The sequence below is a fragment of the Schistocerca gregaria genome, chromosome 5, assembly GCF_023897955.1.
Source record: "Schistocerca gregaria isolate iqSchGreg1 chromosome 5, iqSchGreg1.2, whole genome shotgun sequence".
In the NCBI taxonomy this organism is placed as follows: Eukaryota; Metazoa; Arthropoda; class Insecta; order Orthoptera; family Acrididae; genus Schistocerca; species Schistocerca gregaria.
In genome coordinates this window covers 29,662,587-29,679,159 of record NC_064924.1, presented here as the reverse complement: position 1 = coordinate 29,679,159, position 16,573 = coordinate 29,662,587, and positions in this window count along the sequence as shown.

Below are 16,573 nucleotides of genomic sequence, written 5' to 3'. Positions count from 1 at the left end.
CAGTAAAATAACCAATGACGGACGGAGCAAGGAGGACATCAAAAGCAGACTCGCTATGGCAAGAAAGGCATTTATGGCCAAGAGAAGTCTACTAATATCAAATACCGGCCTTAATATGTGGAAGAAATTTCTGAGGATGTACGTCTGGAGTACAGCATTGTAAGGTAGTGGATCATGGACTGTGGGAATACCGGAACAGAAGAGAATCGAAGCATTTGAGATGTGGTGCTATAGACGAGTGTTGAAAATTAGGTGGACTGATAAGGTAAGGAATGAGGAGATTATACGCAGAATCGGAGAGGAAAGGAATATGTGGAAAACACTGATAAGGAGAAGAGACAGGATGATAAACATCTGCTAAGACATGAGGGAATGACTTCCATGGTACTATAGGGAGCTGTAGAGGGCAAAAATTGTAGAGGAAGACAGAGATTGGAATACGTCAAGCAAATAATTGAGGACGTAGGTTGCAAGTGCTACTCTGAGATGAAGAGGTTAGCACAGAAAAGGAATTGGTGGCGGTCCGCATCAAACAAAAAAAAAAAAAAAAAAGGCCCCTGCTGCGAAATTTGGCGTTAAAGGCTTATGGGAACAGATGACAGACACGAGTACCTTTGCCAACAGCCTGCAGCTCTTCTCCTGGGATCATGGCCATATACGTTCGACCCAAGACGAGTCGAAAACCGTGGCCTGGCCAGATGACTCCAGATTTCAGTCGGTAAGAGCTGATAGTAGGATGCAAAGGTGGCGTAGACCCCTCGCAGCCGTGGACCCAAGTTCTCAACGAGGAACTGTGCAAACTAATGGTGGCTCCATAGTAGTGTGGGTTCTGTTCGCATGAAATGGAGTCCAACTGAACACATCATTGACTGGAAATCATTATGTCGGCTACTGAGAGACCATTTGCAGGCAAAGGGCCACTGTTTTTCGTAATCGGTTTGAGGCGCAGATTGCCCAACATGAATCCCATCGAATATATTTCGTGCACAAAATCATGCTCCTGCAACGCTTTCGCAAGTATGGATGGGTATAGGGACAGCACGGCTCAGTGTCTCTACAGGGTACTTCCAACGATATGTCGTGTCCCTGCCACATCCAGCCACTGCACTGTGCTGGGGAAAAGGAGGTCCGCCGTGTTATTATGATGTGTCGCATGGCTTTTGTCACCTCAATGCAATGACGTGTCACGCTAGCGTGTGACGGCAGCTGCTGCATCTTCCTGCAGCCCGCGTCTCCTTACCGTTGTGTGGTGTGTGAAGTAGTACACAGCAAGAATACGGTAGCGGATATACTGTCAGTATCGTATGAGTCTTTACATTCCCTCCCCCCCCCCCCCCCATTCCCCTCTCCCCCCAGGACTGCACCGCAACAACCGCCATCCAAGGGATAGAGCTAATTCCTCTTGTCCAGCCTGATGACTAAAGAAACCCAAGTTACGTAGTCTTTGCCGAAGCCTCAGTATTTCCCTTCGCATTAGGTAAAGCTAGAGGACCGTATCGTACAACCACAGATAATTATATCCAAAAATGCTTGACAATTCTGTAATGAATAAAAAGCCTTTATGCCCCAATTCCATGCATCTAGTCCTTCCTGCCTTCCCACCTGTCACCCTCCAGTACCCCCCCTTCCTTCCCCCTCCCACACCATCCCAGTCCTTAAGAAATATGGCCCCTACTAACGTGAAACTGGCATGAAGGCGTGTACTACATTATAGTACGTACATATTTATATGTTTAGCGTACAACCTCAACCACTCTAAGCAGGTTGCATTAAAATCAGCGCCATTTTCTATATAAGGAAATATTACTCAGCAGGTTTGATACTCAGAACGTTACTTGTACCTGAGAATATCGTGTTATGCTGTCATGTAAGAAGGAAAAATGTGTACCCTACTCATCCCGGATTTATTGCTGTTGGCAATGGACGATAATCCACAAGCACATATGGAATGAAAGAACTGAGGAGGGCCACACTCAGAGTTATGCAGGATCTCAACGAGCCCACGGGAATGGCACAATGCCATCTCAATGAGCCCACGGGAATGGCACAATGCCATCTCAATGAGCCCACTGGAATGGCACAATGCCCGCTCGGTCGAGCTTGACCGCGCAGCCTCGTCACTTAACCTGGTTCAGGTAAGGGGTCTGTTCCCAGTACGGCGAGTCTCCACACGAATGTCTGGAGCACCGCGTACTCTCACCACGGCGGCAGTTGTCGCGGCTTCTCTTGACACATCGGCAGAGAGATGCGGCGACGTTGGTGTTTACGACAACGACGTGACAAATGGGAATGGTGCCCTCTCCTCTTTCCCGACAAGTACTGCCTCTGTTCTCTGTGTACCGCATCACAGCGGACGTAACGGTGCGTGGCAACTCTGAGCTCAGTCATCGTTGCCAGGTTGCCTTCGTCATTGTCACGCGCCTGCACTACCATTGGGTTCAAACTACGATTGCTTCTTGAAGGAGTCATCCTTGTTCTGACAACGATCTCGTATATGGAGGCGGAGATGGGGCTGCTTCTTGCACTTGGGGTGGAAAAAGGCCCCTAAAAGGCTGCAAAATTTGTAGTGCATGAAGAAACAGAAGGCATCGAAGATAGAGTTGGTGTATACACATGATAATGTGTCATGGTGACATCTGCGTTGGCAAAAGTTTAAGTATTACTCCCCATTCGGAGGTCCAAGGGAGAGATGACCCTGAGAAAACAATGGACAACGAGTGAAAAGGTAACACTCTACGAGACAACGAGTGGAATATAAGAAGTTTGAGCATGTTAGGAAAACAAGTAAGTCTCAAAAGGAAAAAATGCAAAGGCTCAGAGAAGACAAACATTTGCGGTCAGATCAGTAAATGAGTATCAACTGCAGTAGAGTATATTACAACGGCAGTAGGATTCGAGACGAATAGGATAATAAGGCAGGCTTTGAGTTACTGTGAATATTTGAGTTATAAGATTTGTCTCATCAGAATCGGCAGCAACCGAACGTCGACAAAAACACTATACACACACAAGCAAAAGACTAAGAGACAGAATGAGGATAGTGAACGAATAATTCCGTATGTTAGGGGAGATGAAAATTTAATCATTATGGATGATGGAAACGCTGCAGCAGGGGAACGAACAGAAGGAGTCATGGGAGAATATGGACTCAATAGTAAGAATGAGAGGGGAGAAAGACTGCGTTCTACAATAAATTCCACCTATTAGTAGTGAATGCATAGTTCAAAAATGACATGAGGAGGAGATATATGAGGAAAGGAACCCCAAACGCAGAGAGATTCGAGGTGGGTTACGTCACGGACAGACAGAACTTAAGAAATCAGATATTAGACTCTAAAGCGTATCCAGGAGCAGATAAGAGATACGGATCACAGTTTAGTAATAAGGCGGAGAGGAATAACGAGATGCGTTCGAAGTTCTCTAAGACTGTTGACACTGAGGTAAGTTGAAGGGGAAGGACAATGGCAGAAATCGCACAAACAAACATGTACCTAGGTACAGGGACGGTTACTACAAAGAAACCTGGGGTAATAAAAGAAGTACTTCAGCTGATCGTCGGAAGAAGGCAGAACAAAAATGTTCATGTAATGGCAAGAGTACAGTAATATAAGTTATATACAAGTCATATAAACAGGAAGTGCAGGGAAGCCAAGGTGAAATGGCTGCAACCAAAATGTGAAGGACTGGAAAAACAAATGGACATCGGTAGGACTGATTCAGTATATAGATGAGAAAAATTTTTTTTCTATAGGATTAGAATGAAGGGCGTCAAAAAGAAGAATGCAACTAGGATTGCATAGTTTAACGCTCAGGTGAAAGGGGGTCAAAGGAAGCCTCTACGAAGTAAGGACTTGTGAAGTTGTCTGATGACGTGTTAGAGAAAGAGATATGAGTCGATGTAGAAGACGCAGAGGTTCCAGTATTAAAGTATGTGTTTGACAGAGATTTGGAAGTCTTATGATCAAATGGGACAGAAGACTAGACAAAATGTTTTCAGAATTTCTGAGTTCATTGGGAGATGTGGCAAACGGACGACTAATCAGCGCACAGGAAACACATTATCAGAATTTCGAAAGAACCTCATTCACACAACACCGAAGATAGTAAGGGCACATACTAGTGAAAACTATCGCAAAACCTAGTTAACAGCTCATGCCGTGAAGTTGCTGACAAGACTGATACATAGCAGAAGAGAAAAGGGAACTAATGATGAATTACGTGAAGATCAGTATGACTTTCGGAAAGGTAAGTGCATCAGAAAGGTCATTCTGACGTTCCGATTGATAAAGGAAGCAAGACTTGAAAAACAGTCAAGACGCAAGTAGGAATTGTCCATCTGGAAAAAGCGTTCGACTATTCACAATTGTACACTATGCTCGAAATTCCAAGAAAAATAGAAGTAAGTTACATGCAATGACCAAAGACGAATATTAAAATCGGTGGAAGACCGGGAGGAAGTCTTTTTCCTCTACTGTTCAGTACACACGTCAAAGGAGCACCGAGAAAGAAGAAGGGAAGGTTTCTAAGTCGGATTAAAATTCAAGATAAACTGACGTCAGCGATAAGATTCGTTGATGACTTTAGTGTAATCAGCGAAAGTGTAGAAGAATTATGGTACTTGTTGAAAAGAGTGAATGATTTGGTGAGTACACAACATGGACTGAGAGTAAATCGAAGGAAGCCGAAAGTAAAGAAGAGTAGCTTAGAATAGATTAGCGATAGACAACATTCGAATTGGTGAGCATGAAGTAGACGAAGTTAAGGAATTATGCTAGCTTGAAAGCAAAATTGCACATGACTGACTAAGTGAAGAGGTTCTGAAAAGCAGACTAACACCAGCGAATAGGGCGTTTCTGACCAAAATCAGTCTCTTGGTATCAAATATTGGCGTTAATTTGAGAAAGAAATTTCAGAAAATATATGTTTGGAACTCAGGATTGTATGGTAGTGAAGCGTGGACGGGAAGGAAAACCAGAAAATAAGGGAATCGAAATGTCTGAGATCAATATAAGTATATCCAAAATTAGGTTGACTGGTCAGATAAGGTATGAGGGGGCTGTCCACAGAATCGATGACGTTGGGGACACACGGAAAACGCTGACAGAAAGAAGGGACAGGATGACAGGAGATGCGTTAAGACATCGGGGAATCACTTCCATGGTACTGCAGGGAGCTGCAGAGGGTAAAAATTGTAAGGACGGGGAGAGACTGAAGTACATCGTACAAACGACTGACGACGTAATGAAAAGGTTGGCACAAGAGAGGAATTAGTATCGGTCCACAGCATACCGTCAATGACTGATGGTTCAAATGATTATTAAAAAAATAGAAAAAATCATTACAACAGTAGTTGGCTGATAGAAAATTTACCCGTATAGCCAATAATAATACTAACACGAATTCTTTATAGACGAATGGAAAAACTGGTAGAAGCCGACCTCGGCGAAGATCAGTTTGGATTCTGTAAAAATATGGGAACACGTGAGGCAATACTGACCCTACGACTTATCTTAGAAGCCAGATTAAGGAAAGGCATACCTACGTTCCTAGCATTTGAAGACTTAGAGAAAGCTTTTGACAATGTTGACTGGATTACTTTCTTTCAAATTCTGAAGGTGGCAGGGGTAAAATAGAGGGAGCGAAAAGCTATTTACAATTTGTACAGAAACCAGATGGCAGTTATAAGAGTCGAGGGACATCAGAGGGAAGCAGTGGTTGGGAAGATAGTGAGACAGGGTTGTAGCCTCTCCCCGATGTTATTCAATCTGTATATTGAGCAAGCAGTGAAGGAAACAAAAGAAAAGTATGGGGTAGGTATTAAAATCCATGGAGAAGAAATAAAAACTTTGATGTTCGCCGATGACATTGTAATTATGTCAGAGACAGCAAAGGACTTGGAAGAGCAGTTGAACGGATTGGATAGTGTCTTGAAAGGAGGATATAAGATGAACATCAACAAAAGCAAAACAAGGATAATGGAATGTAGTCTAATTAAGACGGATGATGCTGAGGGAATTAGATTAGGAAATGAGACTCTAAAAGTAGTAAAGGAGTTTTGCTGTTTGGGGACCAAAATAACTGATGGTGGTCGAAGTAGAGAGGATATAAAATGTAGACTGGCAATGGCAAGGAAAGCATTTCTGAAGAAAAGAAATTTGATGACATCGAGTATAGGTTTAAGTGTCAGGAAGTCATTTCCGAAAGTATTTGTATGGAGTCTAGCCATGTATGGAAGTGAAACATGGACGATAAATAGTTTGGACAAGAAGAGAATAAAAGCTTTCGAAACGTGGTGCTACAGAAGAATGTTGAAGATTAGATGGGTAGATCACGTAACTAATGAGAGGAGGTGTTGAAGAGGATTGGGGAGAAGAGAAGTTTGTGGCACAACTTGACTAGAAGAAGGGACCGGTTGGTAGGACATGTTCTGAGGCATCAAGGGATCACCAGTCTGGTATTGGAGGGAAGCGTGGAGGGTAAAAATCGTAGAGGGAGAGCAAGAGATGAATGCACTAAGCAGATTCAAAAGGATGTAGGTTGCAGTAAGTACTGGGAGATGAAGGAGCTTGCACAGGATAGAGTAGCATGGAGAGCTGCATCAAACAGGTCTCAGGACTGAAGACCACAACAACAACAACAATAATAGCCAATAATATGTTGTCCTCATATGGGAAGTCGACTAGTATTTCACATTGTACAAAATTTTCTTTCTGCTTCCTTGATTTGCATCTGTACCACGTTGCCTGGTTTTTCACTGAAGTTCCGTCGCATTCTCCGACGGCTCTATTAATTTGTTTTTCATTTCAGTTTTTAATTGGACTTTTTGTTCATTGTATTGTGTTATGACGTGACGAAAAGCTTCTTGTCACAGTCTGAGTGCCTGCACAAGCGTAAAATGATGAAGAACTTCAGAATGAAAAGAGTGTCTTAAAAACAAAAATCGTGTAATTGTAGAGCAGCATAGTCAGTGCAATACTCTGCGATTTCCCGTACAGAGTAATGGGGATGTGGCACAAGAAAAACCTTTGAACTTAGATTGGAAAATCTAGTCTGTAGCTGTGCTTTTCGGTTACGCTACTAGGATAATGAAAATTAAATCTGCCCAGTGGATTACAGCCTCCTGTACAACGAATAAAAAAAGCATTAAATAAGTGTAAATCTATTTAAAGCCTTGCTGACGTAATCGACCGTGACTGCGTCATAAATAAGAAATTATTTTACAAATACCGCTACTAGTCAGAAAATTAAATAATGTAAGTAGTCAACAAATTTTTTGACTGCTAGCTGTAATTGCTAAATATTTTCATATGTGTAAATCTGTTTCAGTGAGTGATAGTGGTAAGTTTCTGTTGAATTAATCCACAACACTAATGAGAAGTCTCTCTCCCATGTGCGAGGATGTCAGATTTAGAAATCGGAGATACTTGAGCTACAGCCTACCAGAAGTTTCACACTGCAACCAGAGATATTTCCGACTCTCTAGTGAAGACTAAGAATACTTCCTTTCCTCGTAAATATGACACCAAATGGTGTAACTGACTGAAAATACGAATAGTAAACCCGTTTTTTGCGTATCAGTACAAGAGAGAGTGGACATAAATCTTATCGTAAACATAGCAAGAAATTGGTTCTCTGCAAGAAAGAGAATGTGATACTTGCAAGAGAGCTTTTCATTTACTTTTAGACCTAAGAATTTAAAATGCTTAACATTACCAATTATTTTATAACTTTCTGAGAAGATAATTTCGCTTCTACAGAAGATTCGTGCCAGAAATTGTTTTTATTCTGTTGGGCAAAAATTAGATGTTAAATCTATTTCGTAGACCACGTGTCACCATAAAAAATGATTTAGTTATACAACGATGAGCCAAAACATGATGGCGACTGCCCACCACTAGGTTGTATGCTCTCTTGTGGCGCTGAGGGCTCGTGACGCGGTAGGAGAAGTACATGAGCGAAAGAAACGAATGGCGAATCATTATAGCCACGACAAGTGGTGCAAATGTGGAAATACTCCGACTTACGCGACTTTGAGGAAAGCCAGATTGTTGCCGCCCAGTGCCTCGGAGAGAGCATCTCGGAAACGGCGAATCTGGTCGGTTGTCGGCGAGCTACTTTCGTGAGCGGCTGTGGAAAGTGGTTAAAGAATGCTGAAACCTCAAGTAGACGACAAGAAGTTGGTCATCTCTACCTCATCACAGAACACAGGCCTCGGAGGCGTGCCCGCTCTTTGAAGCAGGACAGGCGGCGATCTGTGGCGGGCCAGACGTCAGAGTGTTTTGGAGCACACAGGCCAGGGCAGAGCGCTAAACATGGTGTGCTCCCATCTTGACCCAAGAACATCGTCAATTATGATTATAGAGGATACTGCGTCATCGAGATTGGACCTTGGAGCAATTGTGTTGCCTTGTCGGATGAATCCCGTTTGTTGTTAAACGAGGTCGATGGTCATGTCCAGATATGGGGTCATCTCGCATCTGCTCGAAACATGCAGTGCGCCACGGATGCACCCAGGTGGGAGCAGTATTATGAGTTCACTCCCCTGGGCTTCCGTGGGACATGCGGTAGTAATCGAAAGCATCATGACAGCTGTTGAGTACGTGAATATTCTTAGGGACCGTCTGTAGCCCGTTTGCTTGATCTAATCCCCAACAGCGGTGGCATCTTCCAACAGGATAATTGTTCCTCTCAAAAAGTCAGAATCGTGCTGCAATGGTATAAGGAGCGTGACTGTGAACTCACGTTGATGTCTTTGCTGTCAAATTTGGCTTATCTGTATTTGATGAAAGCCAACTGGGACACTATCGGGCGCCAGCTGCGCCCCCACAAACCAACCACCCATAAATTACGGGAAGTACACTGACCTAAGCGTAGACATATGATGCTACAAATGTCTAATCCAAATGTCGAATCCATGTGACCCAGAGTCACTGCTGAACTGCGTTCCAGAAGTGCACCAATACGCATCGAAATACGTGGTCATAATGATTTTGGCTCACTGTGCCAACTATACATCGGCTCTGTGTGGGTCTGAAAACGTAGGCCACCGCCAGAGAAACCAATTGTTGAACCTGATACGTAAACGGCCCGGGGTTACAACAGGCACCAGATCAGGTTGGGAGTGCCTGCCAGGGCCTGACACCCCCCTCCCCCCCCCATGCCGCAGGGCACGTGTCTGTGGCTGATCGGCAGCGTCTTGTATGGCACGCTGAGCAGACGGGCGTCCCGCCGCCGCTCACCCCGTGGCCTTGTGGGATGCCATGATGGATGGCCGCGATCACCGCCGCGGGGCTTTTACGGCGAGATGAGTCGGCGAACGAGGACTTTAATTACGTATTTGGCGATCGCTCGATGCCTATCGATTACGGCCCACCGGGCAGATATGACACGCCGCCGCAGGCCATCCATCTTGGTCGGCGGCCACCCGCGCCCACGCCCGGCGCGTCGCCTGCGGCCTCCCACGACCGCTGCCGATACGGTCCGACAGCCGCGCGCTCCGTCTCGGGCCATTTCCCATTTCCCGCGTGGAATAGCGGTGCGCTCATTTTTCCCTGTCTCGTTCGTGTCAGGGAATGTTCGACTGTTTCGTAACACGTGGCTGCAATACCTAAATAGCTTTTGAACGACTCACAAACTACACACATTGCAGATACAGAATTTCTTTGTAGCTTTGAATTGACTTCGGCCAACAGTCCTACAATAGGTCAGAAATGACAGCCCACGTTCCGCCTTGATTGTTAAGGCTTTTATTCACCTGACAATCGTTGTTTTGGCCTGTAACGCCGTTGTCAAGCGATAACTCACCGTCGAGCGCTTAAGTATCCTACAACACTCACATATTCCACGTCATTTGCGTAGTTATAGAATGAGACTGGCCGCAAAGACGACGTCCTTTTAACAATAACGGTCTTATGTGGAAGTTTTTGATGTTGAGTTCTTACATGAAATTGACAGACATAATCTTGTCATAATTCAGGTGAAATTGTTGTAACTGACATGTTTCGTATACATCTTGGCACTGCCAGGAAATTTTTTTTTGTTTCGTTTCCACAATAAATTTATATTCAGGGCAAAAAATCTAGTTATCAATTCCCTATTTTGTAATACAAATTATATTTGAACTCTGGCGTAGTGAACTGCCTATAGATGCAAAATATTGGTACGAAACGACCGTGAAATTAAATGTTTAGTAGTTTCTGATGAAACTGCTTTAGCGTTTCAGCGCTGATACATCACATCGACACTTTTTTTTTGTATCTAGAGCGGCCATTTGCACTAGAATACTGGATTGTGGTTTTCACTCTGTGTGGCGTAGCAGACGGCAACCATCTTGACTTCTGAGTGTGTCGCGCACATGATGACATTACAGACATACACTACTAGACTCACGAAGGCGCATCTTTTGCTGAAACCTTACGTTTAATGAGATAAGAAGACTTCAGTTACTTTGTGTATTACACTACTACGATTTTCTGAAACGAAATGGTGTTGTAAGCTTTACGAGGTGGTCTAAACAAGCTCCACAAGTTGAGCAAATATTTCTATAGTAGTTGAGTTTAACATATATATTGTAGAATGGTGTTATGGGAAGAAAATATATTTACATACACACTGATGAGCCCCAATATGGCCATTTACTTAAAAACTTATTGGTCCACCTTTGGAACGAAATACATCACTGATTCTTGCGTAATCAGGGATCCAACAGTTCGTCGGTAGGTGTACGAGATACGCGGCAGTAGACGTCTACCGATAGGTCATGCAATTTGCGGAAAAAACTGGCCGCTGATCTGCGTACGTGGCGATGGCGCCCGATATCGACAATGATAGGTCACATAGGATTTATATCAGGCGAATTTGTTCGCTGAAACATCAACGTGGATCTACTATAATGCTCCTCAAAGCACTGTAGCAAGGTTCTCGGTCCGAGACAAGGACAGTTTTACTGCCGAAAGATGACGTCGTAGTCGAGGAAAACATCAACCATGAGGGGATGCAGGTGGTTCGCTGCTGTCAGCGTGTCTTCCATTACTGCTACAGATCCGATGCAAGCGCAGGAGAATACCTCCCATAGCACAATACTGCTCCCACCATTATGGGTCCTTAGTGGTGCAAGTTTCGTGCGGCTGTTCACCTCTATGACAGCGTTTGTGGAAACGAGTATGTATCCAGTGTAGCAAAAATGTGATTCACCCGGAGAGCCGACACGTTTCCGTTGATCGACGGTCGAATTCCGATGATCCCGTGCCCGCTACAATGTTAATTGATGTCATTGGCTCAACATGCAAACACGTAGGGGTGGTCTGCTGTAGAGCTGCATGAACGGTGTGCTCCGAAACACTTGTGCGTGCACCAGCGTTGTGCCGTTTCGGCACAGATGGCACAGATCTTCACCTACCCTGCTTTACAGAGCAGACAAGCCTCAGAACTCCACGTCCTACCGTTTAGCAGCTATTGGTAATTTCACTGTCCTTCTAACGCTGCCCGTAGATGCTCACGACAGTGGCACGTGAACATTTCACGAGCTTCGCCACTTTCGAGATACTAGTTCTCAGGCACTGCGTAATAATAATCTGCCCTTTGTCAAAGTCGCTTATCTCAGTGGATTTTCCCATTTGTAGCCCTTTACTTCGCTAGGGTGATCCCCCGACCGTGTCTGCTCCGCTTACATACTTTTGTTAGCGTGCCGCGTGCCCTCAGGGCCACCAGGCGGCATCCAACGTCGCGGTGGACAGTAGCCATAATGTTTTGGCTGATCAGTGTAAAGACGTTTAAGGTTTTTGTGAGAAGTCAAACGAATAAAGACACTGTCCACTGTACGACTTATTACAGCGAAAGATGAAGCATGTATCGACCATTATGTCAAAACTCTGAAGGCAACGTACTTATATCATTATATTACCATTTCTTACGACAGTTTTATCAGTAAATAAACAGCTATTTATACAGCCTTATCGGTCGCTTCCATGCTGCGATTCTAAAGTGTTGGCTTCAGTGACGCCAATGATACTCTGTGCGGTATTTCCATACTAGTAATGTACGTCTGCGGGTGACATTCACCGCGATACATATCGAACGTACAAGCGGAATGTCTATGACTTGACCAAAGACTCAGGTGTGCGATACGAGTCTTTGTTTGTCTTCAGTCAGTAAAATATACTTAGCTCTAACCACCTCGTGTACGTTATAGGGACAGTTCCTCTTATCTAGGTAGGGACATCCCCTACACCCACACGATTGTTGCGGATGATATCGATTGCGCACAGGCCCAATATTTTACCAGCTCTTGAAGAGCTCGCTTCTCATTATAGGTTAGCTTTTGTGAGATAGTCATTTTCTAAGTCAAGTCAACTACGCGCAGAGAAAGCAGAGGTTAAGTTGGCACGACATCGTTTTCGTTAGCATTTTCAGAGACTGAGGACTCTTCATGACAGCTAAACTCGACCAATCATCGATATGGTAAGAAGTGCTTGAGAAAATACTAATGCTCGTGATACGCCACTCGTCAAGGGCTTTAGAAAGACACGAAATCTGTTTTCACTCTTTATGTTAATTATAAAACTGTTTTAAAAAAATTCTGACATATAAAATTTGGATCTCTGTTCTTTAAAAACAATTCCTGTATATACTGCACATATTTTCCGCGTTTTAATCCAGTGCAACTACTTAGCTGTATTAGTATTATTTATTTACCATCGAAGGATAGTACTAAAGTTTAAATTGACTTCCCCCACTCCTGCATAAATTGAAATTTACTTCGAACTATGGGCTATCATCACAAGCATTTACGATATCAAGTATAGCTTTTTCCTGGATAACTGGTGCATTTTTATACAACTAACTGAGGATTGTTTGAAACATGACTTGCAAATAATTCACAAAAAATTTGCAGCAGTAGCCGAAGATACAATCAACCAAACTTAAATCACCAGCACAAAGCAGTCGTATATTAGTTTCAGTTGGAAAACGCACGATATTAAAGTGACAATCGTCGGTGAGAAACATATTTTCTTTTTCTTCACTTAAGAAGGATGTTTCCTATGAACTTAATTTGACGTTTTTTGTAATGACGGCAAAAAAGAGTTTCTGGCTCAATAAAAAAGTATTTTTTAATATTAGTAACATCTTGGCTGGAAATATCGGGTGTATACTTTTTCCTACGTAACTGGTGCTTTTTTACGCAACTAACAAAATATTCCCCCCCGCCAATGAACAATGGACCTTGCCGTTGGTGGGGAGGCTTGCGTGACTCAACGATACAGATAGCCGTGCCGTAGGTGCAACCACAACGGAGGGGTATCTGTTGAGAGACCAGACAAACGTAAAGTTCATGAAGGGGGCAACAGCCTTTTCAGTAGTTGCAGGGGCAACAGTCTGGATGATTGACTGATCTGGCCTTGTAACACTAACCAAAATGGCCTTGCTGTTCTTGTACTGCAAACGGCTGCAAGCAAGGGGAAACTACAGCCGTAATTTTTCCCGAGGGCATGCAGCTTTACTGTATAATTAAATGATGATGGTGTCCTTCTGGGTAAAATATTTCGGAGGTAAAATAGTCCCCCATTCGGATCTCCGGGCGGGATCTACTCAAGAGGACGTCGTTATCAACAGAAAGACATCTGGCGTTCTACGGATCGGAGCGTGGAATGTCAAATCCCTTAATTGGGCAGGTAGGTTAGAAAATTTAAGAAGGGAAATGGATAGGTTAAAGATAGATGTAGTGGGAATAAGTGAAGTTAGCTGGAAGGAGGAACAAGACTTTTGGTCAGGAGAATACAGGGTTATAAATACAAAATCAAATAGGGGTAATGCAGGAGTAGGTTTAATAATGAATAAAAAATAGGAGTACGGGTAAGCTACTACAAACAGCATAGTGAAAGCATTATTGTGGCAAAGATAGATACGAAGACCACGCCTACTACAGTAGTAAAAGTTTATATGCCAACTAGCTCTGCAGATGACGAAGAAATTGGTGAAATGTATGATGAGATAAAAGAAATTATTCAGGTAGTGAAGGGAGACGAAAATTTAATAGTCATGGGTGACTGGAATTCGTCAGTAGGAAAAGGGAGAGGAGGAACATAGTAGGTGAATATGGATTGGGGCTAAGAAATGAAAGAGGAGGCCACCTGGTAGAATTTTGCACAGAGCATAACTTAATCATAGCTAACACCTGGTTCAAGAATCATGAAAGAAGGCTGTATACACGGAAGAACCCTGGAGATACTCAAAGGTATCAGATAGATTATATAATGGTAAGACAGAGATTTAGGAACCAGGTTTTAAATTGAAAGATATTTCCAGGGGCAGATGTGGACTCTGACCACAATGTATTAGTTATGAACTGTAGATTAAAACTGAAGAAACTGCAAAAAGGTGGGAATTTAAGGAGATGGGACCTGGATAAACTGAAAGAACCAGAGGTTGTACAGAGTTTCAGGGAGGGCATAAGGGAGCAATTGACAGTAATGGGGAAAAGAAATACAGTCGAAGATGAACGGGTAGCTTTGAGGGATGAAATAGTGAAGGCAACAGAGGATCAAATAGGTAAAAAGACGAGGGCTAGTAGAAACCCTTTGTTTACAGCATAAATGTTGAAGTTAATTGATGAAAGGAGAAAAATGAAGCAAGCAAAAAGGAATATAAACGTCTCGAACATGAGATTGACAGGAAGTGCAAAATGGCTAAGCAGGCATGGCTAGAGGACAAATGTAAGGATGTAGAGGCTTATCTCATTAGGCGTAAGATAGATACTGCTTACAGGAAAATTAAAGAGACATTTGGAGAAAGGAGAACCACTTGCATGAATATCAAGAGCTTTGATGGAAACTCAGTTCTAAACAAAGAAGGGAAAGCAGAAAGGTGGAATCAGTATATAGAGGGTCTATGCAAGGGCGACGTACTTGATGACAATATTATGCAAATGGGATGTAGATGAAGATGAAATTGGAGATATGATACTGCGTGAAGAGTTTGACAGAGCACTGAAAGACCTGTGTCGAAACAAGGCCCCCGGAGTAAACAACATTCCATTAGAACAACTGAAAAACCTTGAGAGAGCCAGTCCTAACAAAACTCTACCATCTGGTGAGCAAGATGTATGAGGCAGGCGACATACCCTCAGACTTCAAGAAGAATATAATAATTCCAATCCCAAAGAAAGCAGGTGTTGACAGTTGTGAAAATTACCGAACTATCAATTTAATAAGTCACAGCTGCAAAATACTAACGCGAATTCTTTACAGACGAATGGAAAAACTAGTAGAAGCCGACCTTGGGGAAGATCAGTTTGGATTCCGTCGAAATGTTGGAACACGTGAAGCAATACTGACCCTACGACTTATATTAGAAGAAAGATTAAGGAAAGGCAAACCTTCATTTCTAGCATTTGTAGACTTAGAGAAGGTTTTTGACGGTGTTGATTGGAACACTCTCTTTCAAATTGTGAAGGTGGCAGGGGTAAAATACAGGGAGCGAAAGGCTATTTACAATTTGTACAGAAACCAGATGGCAGTTATAAGAGTCGAGGGACATCAGAGGGAAGCAGTGGTTGGGAAGGGAGTGAGACAGGGTTGTAGCCTCTCCCCGATGTTATTCAATCTGTACATTGAGCAAGCAATAAAGGAAACAAAAGAAAAGTTCGGAGTAGGAATTAAACTCCATGGAGAAGAAATAAAAACTTTGAGATTCGCCGATGACAACGTAATTCTGTCAGAGACAGCAAAGGACTTGGAAGAGCAGTTGAACAGAATGGAAAGTGTCATGAAAGGAGGATATAAGATGAACATCAACAAAAACAAAACGAGTATAATGGAATGTAGTCGAATTAAGTCGGATGATGCTGAGGGAATTATATTAGGAAATGAGACACTTAAAGTAGTAAAGGAGTTTTGCTATTTGGGGAGCAAAGTAACTGACGATATTCGGAGAGGATATAACTGGTAGACTGGCAATGGTAAGGAAAGCGTTTCTGAAGAAGAAAAATTTGTTAACATCGAGAACAGATTTAAATGCCAGGAAGTCGTTTCTGAAAGTATTTGTATGGAGTGTAGCTATGTATGGAAGTGGAACGTGGACGATAAATAGTTCAGACAAGAAGAGAATAGAAGTTTTCGAAATATGGTGCTACAGAAGAATGCTGAAGGTAAAATGGGTAGATCACATAACTAATGAGGAGGTACTGAATAGAATTGGGGAGAAGAGGAGCTTGTGGCACAACTTGACTAGAAGAAGGGATCGGTTAGTAGGACATGTTCTGAGACATCGAGGGATCACCAATTTCGTACTGGAGGGCAGCGTGGAGGGTAAAAATCGTAGAGGGAGACCAAGATATGAATACACTTAGCAGATTCAGAAGGATGTAGGCTGCAGTAGGTACTGGGAGATAAGAAGCTTGCACAAGATAGAGTAGCATGGAGAGCTGAATCAAACCAGTCTCAGGACTGAAGACCACAACAACAACAAAATATTAAGGGGATTTACAGACTTAACGAATAATTGTATAGGTCTCTCCCATAATTCCGTAATAGCTTTCTCTTTATTTATCTATTTGTTTATTTATTTGTCTTTATCC